At 41.0% G+C, this 18,037-nt stretch overlaps 1 protein-coding gene across 11 annotated transcripts in view; it reads right to left on the bottom strand.

Annotated features, from left to right (window-relative positions):
• mef2d (myocyte enhancer factor 2d) overlaps positions 1–18,037 on the bottom strand; it is a 99,042-nt gene that overhangs the window by 63,781 nt on the left and 17,224 nt on the right. For 2 of the 11 annotated variants that reach the window (XM_026184144.1, XM_026184147.1), the window contains exon 1: positions 7,068–7,676. The exons of 1 other annotated variant lie outside the window; for it this stretch is intronic. The gene's annotated coding sequence lies outside the window, so the exon portion shown is untranslated. Of the gene's footprint in view, positions 1–7,067; positions 7,678–18,037 lie in introns of those variants that run through there. 8 more of the 11 variants (XM_026184145.1, XM_026184146.1, XM_026184142.1 and 5 more) reach the window with 7 other exon arrangements.

The following is an 18,037-nucleotide window of genomic DNA, read 5'->3' as shown; positions in this document are numbered from 1 at the left end:
TGACATCTACTACTGGCTGTTAAACATTTCAAAGCATCAAATCTTCTATTCCAATGATGTGGGTGGAAACCCACGAGGTACAGGGGCTATATTATGATTTTAACATTTATTCATGAGGAAAAAGTTGACAAGAATGCTCTATTCTGCAATAACTTGCTTCACTTTTATGCAGAGCCGTAGCTGGAAGCTTCATGTTGCAACTGTCTTTTACAGTCAGACAATAAAAAAATAAAAGAATCTTCCTTTGGGCAATCAGGGGTTAAATGACTTGCTAAAGGGCATGCCATCCAGATTTTCCCAGCCAGTCAAGGTTTGTGAACTACTGACCTTCCTTCTGACAACCTGCCTGGCTGCCCCCGAGGCTAACACTGCCCTCGATATTTCCAATTCAATACGACCAATGTTTCTGCTACGGGCTTAATGTGCCAGAACCTGGAGGGAAAGAGATACACTTGCATGCCACAAAATGTAGCAGGAAAAGAGGGTGTTTGGGTTAAACATGATCTCTGTCAGTATAGCATTCTGTTGGCTTTTACGATGGACGGCATGATGTAATCAGATGATGATCCATCTCTGTGTGTGCACACTAAAGTCTGACAGCTACTGTGAGATATTTGGGTCAGAAATGAGTGATAATTCAAGCAGAACAAAACCTGAAACAGGACAGTTTTAATTAAAATACACTATAAGTGCTTTATTTCAGCAGTTTTTCCCTGCTGTTATGGGTTCAGGCACGGGTTTTTTAGTGTCGCACTGCACCCTGCAATGTCAGCTAATAACTACAAATGTATGTTATATGCCATTTTCACTAGTGTGAATGAACATAGACTGCGTGGCATGTAAGAAAATGCTAATTTAGACATTGCCCCAACTTGACTCTTATATCATTGTACTGAGTTAATTTTTAAAAATGAGTTTGAGACAGAATACGCCTGGTTAAAAAGAAACATGATGATCCTAAGAAAAGTGATGACCATTGTTTTCCCCAATGATCTTTAAGCTGATGAATGTTTACTCGCTCATAATGAACAGAAAATACATTAGTCATTAAGCTTAAAACATTTTTGGGGGAAGGTTATCGGTATGCCCATATGATAAATCTCCAGTACAACACTAGCGCGTCTATATTGGTCAGGCCTGAGTATTATCTGTCTCTGTGCTTGTCTGTGTTTATGTGTGTTTTCCTGTATGTCCATTCTTTACCATCCTGGTGTGTAAAGTGGCAGTGGAGCAGCCTGGAGCAAAGAGATAACAGTCAGCGGTAGAGGGTTGGCCGTCAGGGGGAGGAGTAGTGGTGGTGGTGGTGAAGATGGTTCTCGGCTGCTGGAGCCTTGCCAAAGGACTACAGAGAAATCCATTACTTTTCCCACTCAGCACCAACATCTGCTAAAGCTGATCGCAACCAGCTCCACTGCAGACACCCACTATGTGCTGTCCATTCGAGCCCAAGCTATGATTACATCAACCTAGACTAAAATCAGTTTCTAACGCTTTATGGACAGAAAGCTGCCAATGTCATGGGAATTGTCTGAAACCTATATGTATGTGCTTATACCAATTGTAATGAGGGTCAATTTAAATACCCAGCAGACGTATAACGTTTAATGGTTATGAAAAAACTAACACAAATCCAGGAGTTAAACCAGCACAAAAATGCAAGCCAAGAACAAATTCAACACAGGAAATAAAATAAGCTGTAAAAACAGGCTGTTCTGAACTTAAGGACCAAGTAAAATAAAAAAAATAAAAAACCCCAACAACACTGGCACAATGTTCACACAGTTGTTCAAAGAAAATTACTGAGGCAATAAACTCTCTTATTGTTGAGAAAAAGCATCCATTAAAGTTGCTAAAAAATGTCTTTTTCAGACAACAGACAGTGACCCTGAACAGAGGTACACAATCACCAGCCAGTGGCATTTAAGTGAAGAATACATAATCCAAAAAATGCCCCATGAATCACTGGCTGCTGTTTACCAATGTTGATGTAGCTGGCACTTCGGGGAGGTTCATGTGACTTCTGGCTAACAACACAAAGTGGAAAAGTATCGGGTGTTTTAAAGCCACAGTCAAGAAACACGAATTTTAAATAGCGTAAAAGATTCGATTCAAATTACACTTCGATAACTCTTACTGATGCTGGGATTGATAGTCAGTTTGTGTCAGACAGGACTGTCTGGTCAATTGATGTCAAATGTGTTTTGTTTTTTGGTCCTAAAATAAGTTTTCCCAGAAGATCTGACAGGAGGGAAATGGTAACAAATGGTGGCTGGTGATGTGCCAGCCACAATTTACTATGCATAATATGCTGACTATAAGAGAGTACCTCATAGAACTAAACTTAAAAAGAAAAAAAATCAGTAGAAAGCTAGGTATCACAAATTGCTCTCTGTAGCACAGCTTACGTGAAAAGAATCAAACCAGCAAACTTGTTGGTTTTTGCAATCACTGGCAAAAAGATACATGATCCTCTAAAGGAAGCTAAGCTAAAGTGCACTATCAGTAACAGTGACTGTTTGTCATGATATAAATATAAGAAAATTATATTGACTGCTAATGAAATATATAAAAATATCACAGACATAGCCTAAATATCTGCACAGGAGTTCAGGGCTTCATGTTTCAAGATGTGTGCAGTTTGCCTGGATATAGCTGTTGAAGTCATGACCTCTGCACCAGGCTTGGAAAATGACTGATCTGTGGCTCACTTTGAGGTAGACATGGATCAATAATTTACCAATATTCATTTATCACTCAAGGTTCCATCAAAATAGGTCTGACAAGTTGGACAAAATACAATTTGACAAATGATCCAATCAGATGCGCTGTTCAACTGGGAATCAAATGAAATCAAATCAGCAGGTGTCTGAGGTGGTCTTGCACCTGTGGTTTAATTTGACCAAAAACAGAAAAGATGTAGCAGACCAGAAGAGTGATCAAAATGAACATGCTCTTCTGCCTCATTAAAACAGAAGGACCAGAAATAAACTCTCCAGTGTTAGGGGCATTTAAAGGTTGAAGGTTAAATGGCAGGCTGAGCTCAAACCAGTGTTAATCGGTTGATTAATTCGTAAGCTGAAAATTAATTTGAAGACATTTCATTTTTCTTGCACAAATGAAAAGCATCCACTTGGGATTCTAACCACTTTTTTCCCCTGGTCTTTTCCAGTCCCCCCCCCCCCTCCTGTCTTAATTGCAAACACATATAGGCACTGAGACACTGACATCTTGAAGGCATTAATGCCAAGGTTCATGCATTGCACACCAGCTTCAAGATGCATTACAATAATGAATCGGGTTTTGTAAGAGGAGGAGGAAAAGTCTAATAGATTTGCTCCTCGCTGGGAAACAGATAGAACCATCAATGGGGCTGAGAGTGAAGGGTTGGGGGTTGGGAAAAGGTTGGCGTGTAACTGGGCCACTGAAAATGTGACCCGGCGAGCCCAACCTTGAGGGTGTTCTGCCAGCACCAGCTGTGTGATATTTACAGCCTGTTGCCTCATGTTCCCGGGCAACTGTTGGACACAGCTCCCAGCACACTCAAGCTTCAGATCACCCAGCATGCATCTTTACAATATCAACAAAACCCTATGGCTGATTTTGTGGAATATCAGCAGGTGGAGTAAAGGGAGGGCATGGTGACAAATAGTGGAGGAGGAGAGGGAGATGGACGAGGAGGAGGGAGCTGCTGGCCTCGTATCTGAAGCCTGGCTTATGATTGTGATTGTGCCTGTGCTTCAGCGCTGCCAACCCTGGCAGTGGAATATGATCTCCCCTTCCCCCCTCTCCTCTTAACCAATCATGGGTGAGACTTTAGAGAGGTGGGAAAGAGTGGGTAGGGCTGATGCAGTGCAAGGGCAGCACTTCTGAGGTGGTGGTGGTTTGGGGCAAGAGATGAGATGGGATGGGAGGGGTAGTAAGAAGATCTGTGCCTCATGGCTTGTGAATCACGCCCGCACTGCTGGGTCGCTATCAATACTGCAGTCTGCCCGAGCACGTACACACACTCCCAAACACGTATACAAAAAAACAAACAACAGCACGCACAAAAAGAAAAAACACACCTACGCACTTAACACAGGGCGCCCTAACTGTCACTGATCTGCTGTTTGTGCTCATAGCCTCTGGCATGAATACAGCAAAAATATCCCGATAATACCCATAATGCACGTATATACTGTATGCGAGTGCAAACACAGATTCACAAAGATGTCTTTTGTGCTGAATTTTAGAAACCATGTGGAGTATAGGGGACTTGTTGGCAGGCCATACAATACTTTAACTGTAATTTGTTGTCGATCTGAGACCTACCCCTGTCACTGCATCACCAACATGGACAATGTGGTTTGGCCTGTTGGGTTACATCATGACCAAAAGATAAAACCTCCTAACATGCTCAGGGGCACTCCTGTTCCTGAAAGGTGTGGACTGATTAGAGGAGCCAGTGGTAAGAGTTTAAAATGATAAACTGTAACCGCGTAAGAACTGTGACAAATAGGAAAAATGTGAAACCGTTTCTTGATTAGAAATCCTTCAGATTATCTAATAAGGGCTTGAGGCATTTTTTAAATGTATTTGAAGATCTGCTGTGGCCTTGCATGTATAAGAGGTCACTACAAGTTCTAAAGTTTTCGTGCATCGATTTAAAGGTGTATTACAGTCACTTAAAGTAAATCAAATTGAGTCTTCTAGATGCTTTTTCAAGAACTGAAACCGATGTCTAAAATCTCAGCTAAACATGCCATTGATGGTTATTTTTGTTTGATCAAATAACCTTATCTAAAATGACTTAATCTTCAGATACGTAGTGCTTGGAGATACTCAAATGTGCATAATTTGCTTCTTCTTACTGTTTGTGTAATTGTAAGTTGGATATATTTGTTTTTCAGACATGATAATTTCCCCTCAGGCTGAGAACTCCTGTGATCATAAATTTCTTTATTTACTGACAGTTTTAGGACATAAAAAAAAAAAGACATGATAAACTGGTATGATAATGACTAAATAAACAACTAATCAATCAACGCTGTGCCATTACATTGAACTAGCTCTTACATACAGTGTTTTGTTTTGTTTTTTTGGATCACAGCAAATTAAACAGCTGCAATTTGATTTATAAATGAGAGTTATTCTGGCAGCGGCAGTATTTAATGAATTTATTATTCATTCAAGTACTACCCATTACGTTGGGCTTTGTTTGTCTTTGAGATCAGATCATTTATAATCTATAATCTGCCTCATTAGGGCAAATAGTTTTGAAATGCAACTCTTGAGATGTCTGGTGGAATCCAGGTTTCCTCCCTGAAAGCTTTTCCCATCGTTTCAAATGTGCTGCGGCACAATAACAAAAGGTATGTGACAAAGAAGAATGCCCGCCAGACAAAACACTAATGACATCAATGTGACACTCGAGGACGAAGGGCGTGCATGCCCGAGTCAGCGTGCGTACGATAGTTTGACATCACTAGTCGAACATGTTTTCATCAATGGGACCTTATGCAAGAGCCAGACAGGTAAGATCAAGACAACCGGCTGGCTCTAACACATAGTGCTTTAACGCAAGTGCTGTCAGGTTTATTTTCATGAATGCAGGTGAGTGGGAGGAGGAATTCTGTTTTTTTTTTTTTTCAGCACGAAAATACCTACCTATTTTTATCATCCACCACAAACGTTATGTTTATTTATCTGTCATTAACTGTGTAATGTGGGCACCGCAAGTATGCTAAAGGTACTCAGTAATAATAAACACTCCACGGAGTGTGGCACACACACACAAACACCACTGTTCTAAGAAGTAACTGTAGTCCTTTCAACAATTTCACTCTCCCTATAGAAAACATTTTTGGTAACAGATATACACAGACTCAGTCATGATTGCGTGTGTGTGTGTGTGTGTGTGTGTGTGTGTGTGTGTGTGTGTGTGTGTGTGTGTGTGTGTGTGTGTGTGTGTGTGGTCATTAGAAAGCACAAGCTCCTTCAGCTCAGAGAGGCATCTTTCAATCTAGTCACAGGAGATCGAGCCAGGTCGGCTTTGTTGTCAAGAAACCTTTCAAAACAAGTGCGGAGCAGCTGCTTGGAGACCTGCAAGTCCATCCACTCTTGTTCTGACTGGTTTAAAAAGCAGAAGGCACCAATGCAACTCAATAAAACTTGTAGAAATGAGAAAAAACATCACAACCATGTTGAGAAAGGAAAACTTATTTCCTGTCATCATCCCAAAATTAAATGATGATCACTATGGAGCAACCAACAACAGTGCAGCGCACGATCCATGTAATAATCTCCCATCTGTAGAACAAGACCCTTCAAATTCCTGATGTAATTCTTTTTCTACAAACAACACAAAGGCAGACAAATCAATTTAAGCCTGGAAATCAAAATAAGCCTATTATTTCTAGGATAAAACAACCTCCTGCTATTAACCTTGTGTTTTTCCTTTTCTTTTTTGGGAAAAAGCACAGTAAAAACAGGGTAATCGCAAAGGTTAAAGAACCCCAGCAGCTGTATTCAATGCGATATATCTCACCATACGTAAAGTACAGAACATAGTTTTAACAGGTGTCAAGGGCACAAGCGTCATGGCACTCAACTCACCATTAATGGTCATGCAAGCCTTCAATTCAAGGAAGAAAAAGAGCAGGTGTGACGTTATGAGCTTCACAACAACACAAGCTTTCGACCATAAATCACTACAACAGACCCTCCCTCCACTCTTGAGCCTCTCTCAGCACATTGGGGACTTGGGTAGATGTCAGTTCAGCAGCTGACAAAGGACAGCCGGCCACACAGCAAGTCACCTCGCACTCTTCCATATCTACCTCGTAAAGACCTACTGATTGCTTCCTGGACTGATTAGAGACCCGAGAAATCTCTGAATGTTCATGAAAAACATCTTTTTTCAGAACTTCAGCTAAAACGTGACTTTTAAACAGAGACGAGGTAGTGTGAAATCTTAAAAGAAAAAAAAAACGACTTTCTCTCTTCATGGTTTTAAGAAACATAGCATTCATTTCACATCAAATCAATTTAATCAAACCAACTGTAACATCTCTATCGACTGCTCTTACCAGCGAAGATTTTTGGTGCCAAAAAGTTGTTTTGGAAGTTCTATGACACAGCAGAAAACAAAACACAATGTTGAGGTCAATAGTTCCAAAGTAGTCCAAGTCAAAGATTGCAGAGGTATACAAAGTCCTGAATAGAAAGACAGTCCGGCTTAGAGCAGCACATGTGCCACTCCACCCACCATCGACTGCCGAAGTGACAACTGCTGGTGGAACACCTCACTCTGGACGCCCCAAATTACCCTTCTTACTGGACCCCAAGCACCACCAAGCCCCCTCCTCTGCTGCTGCTTCTTGTCACTCTACCTCACTCCTCACAATTAAACAGTACACTCATCCCCCTCTCTACCCATAAACCCCTCCCAGGTCACCCTTTGCCCTAATATGCCTTCAGCAACTGCCACCAATTCATCATAGTCTATGTTAGCAAATGAGGTGTGTGTTGGTCAGCTCTTTAAAGAATTTTTTTCCCCGCATTTCAGCACATTTAATGCAAATCCTTGCATTTCCAATTTTTTAGTAGGTCAAAATTTAACTTTATTGAATTATAACTAATTGAACAATAGATTATTTTCTAAATATAAATCCCATTCCTTGAAGTTTAAACTGATAGTTAAAATATGAAACTTGACATTATATGCCACAGCAAAAAAACAAAAACAAAAAAAACACAACAAAACAAAAAAAACAGTGCAGTACACTATCAAAAAAATCTGCATTTTTGTTCAGCATAAAATTATTATTATCTCATATCTGATCTGATTATTTTACTCAAACTTTCACTTTAATGATCATCACAGCCAGATTGATCTGCTCCACTATGGTAAAATAATACAGTGAGATTTTTTTTTCCATGTACTGCCAACAAACAATGGAAAAATATGCCCCCCCCAAAAAAACATGTTGGAATGCTGAAATCGTCAGCTGACAAATGCAAAAGTTAATAACTTGTGTTTTGATAACTAAACCTAATTTTACTAAGCTTCTGACATAGTGTTTATTGTAATTCCCAGTTTATAGGCTAAACAGAATATGGCTATATGTATGTGTCCCAAATGAGTGAGGGAGTCACTAGCTGCCTAACTGAGGGTGTGAGATCCTTGTTGCACACCAGTCTATCCCTCGTGCACGTGTGTCTATACATCTTCCATTTGGATCATAAGCTGCTAGCAACAGGGTGGCAGCTGCCTACATACCTTTTGATCCTCTGGACTCTCTGAGGACCCCACCCCCCAAAAATCTGGACACATACACACACACAAAGGCAATGCAATGCAATACACACATATACTCGAATGCTCAGCTGTCGGAGAATTCAACACAGCGGTAATGTCTTGTGCCCTTCTGCCCTACCGTTCAATATGCGATTTTGAAATTCTGCTGTTAAACTTCAACAGCTACACTGCAACATCTCCACCTTCCCATCATCTCCAATGTGGACCACTGCTGACGGTTCTTATCTGATGCCATATCCAAATCCTAGAAGATCTGATCTTGGTAAGATACGGTTGTTTGACAGCAACCACTGTAAAAGGAACGCTTCGCTCTCTGTGACTTTTTTGCAACAGCGACTCTGCTTCCCAAGACATGAATCTCAGCCCGTGCCCTTTCCTGACCTTGAAATCTCCAAAGGGGGGCCGGAGGGTGTGGGAAATGGGAGGCCACTAGTCTGCTAAACAGTTGTGTCATTGAGTTTCCACACACAGTGAATACATGTATGGGTGCAGGCACGTATGTGCCAAGAACCCAACGGGTTAAACAAGGGGCAAAAATTCCAAAGGCCATATTAATCTTGCAGCAGTAACTTATATGGATAAATCTGTAAAAGGAGAGAAGAAAAAATATTTTCCCTTTGTGTATCTGGAACAGGAAATCTGCCCATGGTTAGGAAAATATACACCACTACTAAAACCAACAATCCTAATGTCAGAGTATTGAGGGCACAATTACTTCAACAACAAACACGGTTGCTCAGATGGCCTTATCTTTCTGCCCCGTTCTCCAGGTTTTTTCCCCCGCTTGCCATCCACATTTGTCATCCGTGTGCACGACTGCCTGGGGGCTCTCCGTGTTGAACACACGGTGTTGGCCCGGAGCCTAAAATGGGGATCTATGAGCCTACCTCCGCTCTCACTGACAACTGACTGCAAGCGCGGGCCAAGACTGTGTGGTGCTGGCTACATGTGGTGGGGATCCGGCACTGAGGAGAGGTGGGGGAGGCACAAACACTAAGCAAAGGATATCTATTCTCTCCTCTTTAGCAGAGCAGTAAAAGAAAGCAGCTCCTTTGCCCAGAGGCAAGTGTATTTATGTTTAAAGGAAACACAAAAGCATATAAGCTTCAGCTCTTGCAATGATAAACATCCATCCATGTAACTGCAAATCCTTGGAACAGCTGCAGAGAAGGCAAAAAGATTTGTTTTTGCGTATTGTTCAATGTGAAAGGTGTGCCACCTGAGTGATGTGCCATGACAAAGAAAAACTCAAGAGGTTTTGTTGAAGACAAGCTTATTTGGTACTTTGTCTTTGTACCAAATGACTAATAGGTTTGTGAATAAGCATGATATGCTTTCAAGGGTCTGACAGTGAATACCCTGATTATGCAAATCTGCCTCCCTCCCGAGGATGGGGTAAATTAAAAAAAAATGACAAAGCTTTTCTTTGGTGTGGCACTAGTGTGAGCCATTTTCTCGCATGTGACCTACATTATTAAGGAATTTTCCACATTTTCACATCCTTACGACAAATCTCACAGCATAATAAAGCTCAGAAGATGAACATTTCCAACAGAACGTACTCATCCAAACAATGAGGCTGTCTAATTACTCCACATTATCTGTGCCAGCATCCAGAGCCAATCTTCGTTTTACTTACATTTCATGTTAGAAATCTAGTGATTTCAAACCAGCAGGTTTTCAGATGCCCTAAAGCATCTTGAGTGGATCAAACCAATTTCAATTCAATTTTCACCATTTATTTTCACGTATGTCTATTCAGAAAATATAAGATAAGCACATTGAATTTGCTTTCATTTCTTTGCATCTGATTTTAGCCATTAAGGTAGGGATGTGATGCAAATGAAGAAGTACAAAACAATGAGGCAAAACCATTAACTCTTCTAAATCCTTTTATGTCATAATAAACTGGTTAATTGTTGAGATCATAATGACAAAAACAGTTGAAATCTGTTGTTAGAATTCCCGCAGCCATTGACGTCTCTTTTTGTGGGACCAATAAAGATGTGCAGTTTAACAATGTAAATCAATATATCAGTCAAGAAGTTACGAAAAAGATAAATGATTTGTAAAGCAAGTAATTGTTTGCCACTTAATAAATCAATAGATCCAGTTTGGCACTCTAGTATTTAGAGTTCTACTTTAATTCAAAACTGCCTTCAAAATGAGCAAGTTCCAACTGAAACACATTAGATTAGCAAAAATTTTAAAAATGTAATTAATTAAATGAAGCTGGAGGAGTTCTGTACAGAATCCAGACGGATATGATCACTGTTCCAGTTTGTTGTGGCTGAGCTCAAAGGGAATGCTTTTCATTTACTGATCAGTCTGCCTTCCTTCCTTTTCTCACATGCGGCCACGTAGATCACAGATACAGAAGTTGCAGAAATGAGCTTGCTCCGATAGGGCCCTGAGCTCACCCTTAAGGCGCGTCCACACAGGAAGTAATTCGTTCGTCATGCATTGCTTTGTTGCTGACAGCTGGCAACCGTGTTTGCCAGACATTCCAGACTCCAGTCGCCTAGGTAACCCTCTAATACATTTAAAACTTTGCTATATGTCAATCAATGGTATCCTGCACTCTCACTAGCAGTCGCTTCAATCTCTTGCTTTCAAGTCATAAAAAAGTTTAACTCGGGACCTGCACACTTTGCGTCGCCAGCAATTGCTTTCCATGGTCTCTGCTACCTGCGAAATTAAAGTCATCACTTCCTCTGTGGACATCTTCAGAGATAAGCCATGGAGCTTCTCTGCATCAGAAGGATCTATTTGAGGTAGTTTGGGCACTACCAAAGTAGAGTCAATGTCCAGTCTACAACCAACCACAACACCATAAATTCACTGGCTCTGGTGTCAGAATTGGCATCGTCAGTGGTTTTGGTAAGGGCGTGTGTAAAAAATTCTGCAACGACTCAACGATGTAGCCCACAGATTGTATCTGCCAATATTTTTCCATGTAAATTATCCCATCTTTTGCTTTACTCTTCTGAAAATACACCAGAGCAGGAGTGACTGTACACCAGCACTGTCAACATGTCAGGGGAAAGTAGGGAGAAGCGGCCACCCACTGAGGTTTTTCAGGCATATCCATGGTTGGATAAGCTTATAACATTTTCAAAGAAATAAATCTAAACTACACACAGAATGTGAGCTACTTAAAAATAGCACGAGACTGCACTGGAACACCTTTAGGGACTGCTGTATGTCACAGTACCGACCAGTATTGTATTTGTCTTTATCTAATCTAGCCCTTGCTCACTCAATCTGGGGAAATTTGGTATCTCCTAGCCCCTGGAGCTGTCGCAGCTATAGGTTAGAAGTCAAGAGCAGCAAGACAAGCCCCAACAGACGCAGCAACCTGTTCCCTTCAACTGTCTGCCTCACTCAGCTGGCTCCACAAAGGCTGCAACCCCCCCCCCACCCCATAAAAGCCTCTTGTTGCAGCTCCAAGCGCACCGCTTTTCCAGGCTGTCACTGCCCAACACAGGAACAGTTTTAGGGACAGATTATTAACATCAAACTCCCCTTTGAATCTGTCTTTAATATAACACGAAGCACTAAATTAAGCAGCGCTCTGATTTCTGCTTATTTTATGGAGTAATCAATGAAGTACCATTGCCTTCGTAAGGGAAATCAATCCCTGTTGACTAACAACATGCCTTCCTGTGTACAGTATACATTTTAATATGTAAAGTGTAGTAGTAAGCTTTTTCCATGTCCCTGCCAAGCGATTTAAAGTAAAATTACAGCTGGCTCAGTTATTCTAATTAATGACCTGTGCGTGAAACTTTATCATATTTTAATCTATCAAGTAAATTAAAGCCATAAATCACTCAACACCTGTGACTCCCACACCAGCATGACATAGTGCATTGTGCAGGACAACAGACATTCAGCTTATGCCCTGAAGGAAAAAAAAAACCAAAAAAAAAAAAAACCCCACACAACAAGAGCAGACATCTGGAATCAAAAGATTACCTATGTTAATTTCAAAGAGCTGTTGAGATCGAGAGGTCTGGAGGAGGAAAATTATCTCCTAAATGGTCATTCTACATAACAAGAGACCTTTATTACCACAGATTTCAAAGCTCACTTGCTCTGACCTCCTGTAATCTATACGATTGGTTGTTAGTGATGTTGGTGACTTGGGAGCTTATTATATGTCTGTACTTACTATAAATTATTATTTGGAAGCCCATCAGCTGAGTGAATAGAAGGAAAAAAAAAATCAGAACACATGGAGGCGTGGGGTGTGGTGTGGGCTGGTTCTTCTGTGACTCTCTCAGCCTGTGGATAATCTCACAACTTCATACACCGCTTTGCTCTGCAGCTGCTAATGGCAGTCTTTGTTCTGCTTTGAGCTGCAGTGAGCACATAAACCAGCCCCCACCTGCTGCAGGTTCTGGTTAGAGGAGCCCTCCAGATCTCCAGAGCAGAGCTGCAGTCCATGCTTTGGACTTGGTGTAACCACAAAACAAGATCCTCTTTGGAGAAGCAAGTAAAGCATGCCTGTGGTAAACACTACATGTTGCCATATAATTACCTGTAATTGTACTACTGAAATGTTTGAAGTGTTACAAAGCCTTTTGCCAAACACAGAGAGGATTATTTCATGCCACCTGGACTGAAAATAAGCTCAAACTGGCTGATATAGTGGCCCAGCCCTCCATATCAATAGCAGGAGGAATAATAAAAATGAACCAATCTGAATTTACTGGGCCAAATGTAAACAATGTCTTCTTACATCAGGATAAGCAGAGATATAGTAATGTGAAAATAAAATAGTGATAAGTGTTTCAGGAGCATTCAAATCAGCTTAGATCTCGAAGGTTACTGCTCCTAGAAACTACTAAAACCGTTTCTTCAGCTGTGGTTTGTCGGTTCATTTGCTACTGATTGGTTAGGGGAAAACGAAACAAAATAAGCCCCCTTGCACAAAGAATCTATCAACACGCAACTACTGCCAAACAGAAAGAATAAAGGAAAACAGAAAAGCAGTTCAAGATGAACATTAAATGTGATTTAATTTACCATATTTTTTAAATGATACATGCAGCTATTCTATCAAGCACAAAGATGAAAGAGTGGAAGTTAGCTGACGTGGTCAAAATTACTTCTCGACACTAAAAGATCAGTGTCAGAGCCAACAGCTGAAACCAAAGCGCTATCAAAGTTTCCACAATGTCAAACTGAAACACAGTCTGCTTAGCTCTAGGACCACGCTGTCAGGTCATGAGTCACACCTTTGAAAGTTGCTACCACATTCTTCTTACTGTCTAACAAATAAAAGTTTAGATAGCACTAAATATTGAAAATTACTTTCCTAACATTTAAACTTGAAGTTTTTTGATCATGACTGATTCTTTTGGACTCATTTTTGTACAGTAAGATCTTAATTATATTTAAAGTTTTAGGGTTTGGTTCAATTGCAAAAAAACAAAACAAAACAAAGACATCTGTCATGTAAGGAATCAAACTTGCTGCTCATAAAGAGACAAAATAGAGACATTGTTTCAGAGATGCTTTCTGATTCTGATTTTTTTTTTCTTAAACTGAACAATTGAGTCAAAGTGCAATGAACAGAAAAGAGGCAACGTAAGCACAAGCCGCTGTGTTGTGCACTAACAAATCCCCAGAGGGGACAAGGCGTTTGATGTGCAATGGGGCGGTGAGTGCCACACAGAGCCAGCCCTCCCCCCAACCTCCACAAGCTCCCTGACATTGACTAACAGACATGCACACAAGCGCACACACACATACACACACTTCTCCTCAGAAACAGCTGACGTTTTAACAGGCTTACAACAGCTGACAGGCTACAGGTGGGGCAGAGGGGACCCTTCATAAGTCCTCTAACCCACCCCTCCTCCTTTTAGTACCCGGCTCATAATTCCCCCTTTGCAATCCACACACACACAGAGACGCACACACCTGTTGTGACTCCAGAGGAATTGTCCTCTGTGAAAACCCTTACTTCATACTGTATCACCCACCTACTCTCACAGACACACACTCTGTCTCCCCCTCAGTACATTAAAAACAGGGCTTTATGACCCTTCAGCATGTGTTTGAGTGGTTCGAGTGTGTGTTTGCTCTGTCCGACTGTAACAACAGATGCTACCAGAGAAGAGAACTACGGGCTAAAAGCACTAAGCTCCTTTGCCTTGCTTCAGTGAAGCCGGTGCTGGCATTACAGCGAGGAGAAAACCATGCTGTCATGTTAATCCATAATCATTTTAACCCACAATAACCCTGGTTTTCACTTCAATCACCACTGTGTAAAAACAGTTTGACTGTATGTGGATCTTATAATCCTAAGGTCACATTAAAGTCTATTTATTATCACAGAGTATTAATATTCTTTAGATTGTTGAGAGAGAAACTTTTCGGGCTTTTAGATTCTGCAGCCACACAATGCAATTCTTCCTTTGATGGAGACAGAAAAGCTCTGTCACACAAGCCTTATTCAGGAATTTGGAGATACCACCCCTCTTGAACATTCTCCAAACGCTTTTGTCAGACATAGTTCTCTCCAAAGTGAATTGTGGTGAAGCGCAGCTGAGATATTTAGGACGAGTATCTGTTTGTAAAAAGGAGGAAAGCTGGAAAGAAGAGAGGGGATTTGAAAGCGCAGCACTTCTTTGGATTGGATGAGAAACCATGGGGTGAAAGAGAAAAAGAAAAAGAAAAAACACATATCTGGATTATGTATTCTTGCTGGGTGTGCAAAACAGAGCAGAAAACAAGTTTCCATAACTTCGAGTGCAGAGTTTTTCTTCTCTTTTCATCCAAAAGGTTCCACTACAACAGGGAGTTATTTACCAATATTCAGTCATATTTGATTGTATAACTTAATAGGAGAAGAACACATAAGATAGGAGATAGCTGGTAGACTTTTCTCAGGCTTCAATCAGGAACTTTAAGAGAAAATTAACAAGTAACAGAACTGATAAAGAGCTGCTCAATTCAGACATTAATTTTATCATTATATTATCAGCTATACACCCTAGCCGGCTAATGTGAGTTACCGCCAATGGCTAACGTTAGCGTGTGTGCTGGCCAGGTTAACATTTATGATGACTGTTTAATCTCTGTTATTGAAATGAAAGCTTTACTGAGCTACCAAGTCGCTTTCATAAAGGAAGCGACGTGCACTGACTGAAGGTGGGGGGAGTACTATGTATTTTTTTGTAGCCACTCATGATTTTTACATGTACTAATCATGCCTGCTCCATATCATTCTGCATTTCTATTGAATGTATAGCAAATGGTGTGATGCACAAGTGTTCCACAGGCAGCCCACTTGTGCTGTGCTTTGCTGGACACAGCAGGGTGCCGCTATTGCACAGTGCATAGAAAAGAATTGGTTGCAAAGTCCAACACAGCACATGCATCCTATGTGAAAGGCCCTCAGTCTTTAAGATGCTTTGCCAAGATACCTGCGCTACTGTTCATGTGTTCAGCTGCTAGTGAGGGAAAGGGTTATGGGCCTTCTTGCAGCCGTGTTTTATGAAGTTCTGTGTCAGCAGGAGGAGGCAAAGGTGTCACTCCTGGTATTTATACTGTGGCAACTGAGTATCTAATCTGACAAATTTTAATATAAGTCAGCGTCAGAGTATCAACTTTTCTGACACACATACTCAGTATGTCATGGTCCTGGGTTGTGCGACCCAGTGTTTTGTGTTTAGTCTATTTTGATGTTTATTGTTTGTTTAGGTTCATTAAGTTATTCCAGCTCATTTGTAATTATATTACCCTTGTATTAAGCCTCCCTTGCCCTTCATGTGTTTATGTATGTGTGTCTTGTGTTGTCAAGTTCATGCTGTCGCTTCTGTCATCTTCCCCTGTACTCCGTCTCCCTGGTTCGTGCGTCTACCTGTCATGAGTCATGTCTGCGTGGTTATGTTTAGTTCATGTCATGTCTAATCTCCATGTTTCCTGTTTTACTTTGAAAGTCTGTATTCAATGTCAGTGTATTTAATTTCACCTCTCCTGTCCTGTCGTTAGGTTCATGTGTGTCAGCTGTGCTCCCATGTGTGGCCACTTCCCCTGATCATCCCTCATGTGTATTTAGTCTCGATGTTTCATGCAGTCTGTGTCGCGTCGTCTGTGTTCCCACCCTCCATGTTGCCACAGCCAGTCTTTTGTATTCATAGTTATGATTTCCTGTGTCTTCATAGTTTATCCTGGTATCACTTTCCCAGTTTAGTTATAGTTTAGTTTTGTCACTGCGCTTCTGCCCTGTTTGCACTCCTTGTCTTCAGCCACAATAAAGGCTCGCTTTTCGTTCAACTCAGTTTCGTGTCCACGCCTGTGTCTGCACCTGAGTCCTCCACACACTCTCTACACGGTCTGCCACTGCGACCGTGACACAGTACACATACGAACTACAGTACAATACAATAATATTTTTGAGCTGTATCTGTTGTATGTGAATTATGACAGTTGCAAGCACATAGAAAAGCAGCTGGATATTATTATAGATCTACAGCTACTTAGGAAGGATGGATCAATGGGTGATGAATGATCAAAATCTGTTGCTTTGACATCAGACACTAATATAGAATTCCAGTTTTGCTTCTTCTGTCATTAATTACAGTCTGGCCATAACAACTAACCAGTGGATAAACTCATTAGAACTTTAACTATTGCAGTGGTAATTCAGTTAGTCACACATCTGGTTATCCAGTTTAGAGGAAGTTAAAGGCTGTTGTTAAATCACTAATAAATGTAGTTAAAGTATTCTGGAAAGATCACAGACAGACATGGTTTCTGTTTCCACAAAACAAGTAAAGAAACATGGTGATGCTGATGAGTGCACTGCAAAAGCATTTGAACATATTCTTATCTAGTCTTCCCTCTGCTCTTGTTTTTCCCTTGCACTCTCGCCGCCTTTCTTTTATTTCTTAAGAGAGCGGGAGGACTCTTTCTCTCTGAGCCTGGTGGTGTTCCAGCTGTAATGTGATAACCAGTTCAATAACATAAACAACTGCCAGAATCCTCCAGAGGAAGGATGCAGAGAGAGCGGGAGTGTGTGTTTGTGAGTGTGCGTGTGTGTGAGTCAGTGGGTGGATGTCTGTGTGTTTGGCTTTACATGGGAGCGCATGTGGGCTGGAGAGCAGGAGAGGCCTGGGCGAGAGGTGAGGACGAGTCAGCCATTGAACACCATCAAATAAAACGTTATCTAATGCCTGCACTGACACGGCCCGCCAGAAAACAAGTACACTCTCTATCGACTGAAAACACGGCTGTGCTTTTGCCCGCGAAAACACTCCTCGCTGACGCCGTGAGCTGGGTTTGCACATCAGAAAAGAGACATGGATTTCAGCTGCACTTAGAAAAGCCATCAGAGTATCTGAAGCCTTTGTAAGAACAAATTTAGTGACTTTTAAGACCTTTCTAATATCTCCAAAAACAAGAAAAATACTATTTTCTTACAAAAAGATCCAAGAAAAAGAGCAGCATCAAAAACTGTTCCTTTGTGCAAAAGTGTTATTACAGAATGGCTGGCATCAGCACCTCTTGAACTTGATTTAAAATTAATTATCATGAACAGTATATTATACATCAATCCCCCACAGTGTATTTAAACCCAATGATTACAAAAAGTGTGCAACTAAAGCATAAATAGCTTAATTACCCATTATCTCTTAACCAAATCTCACCATCTTCATCATCACGTGGAAACATCTTATTCACTTCCTGTAGTTTTAGCCAGTCTCCTATAGTGAACTTCAG

This window comes from Astatotilapia calliptera, chromosome 11, assembly GCF_900246225.1.
Source record: "Astatotilapia calliptera chromosome 11, fAstCal1.2, whole genome shotgun sequence".
NCBI lineage: Eukaryota > Metazoa > Chordata > Actinopteri > Cichliformes > Cichlidae > Astatotilapia > Astatotilapia calliptera.
This window is presented reverse-complemented; position numbering and strand designations above follow the sequence as displayed.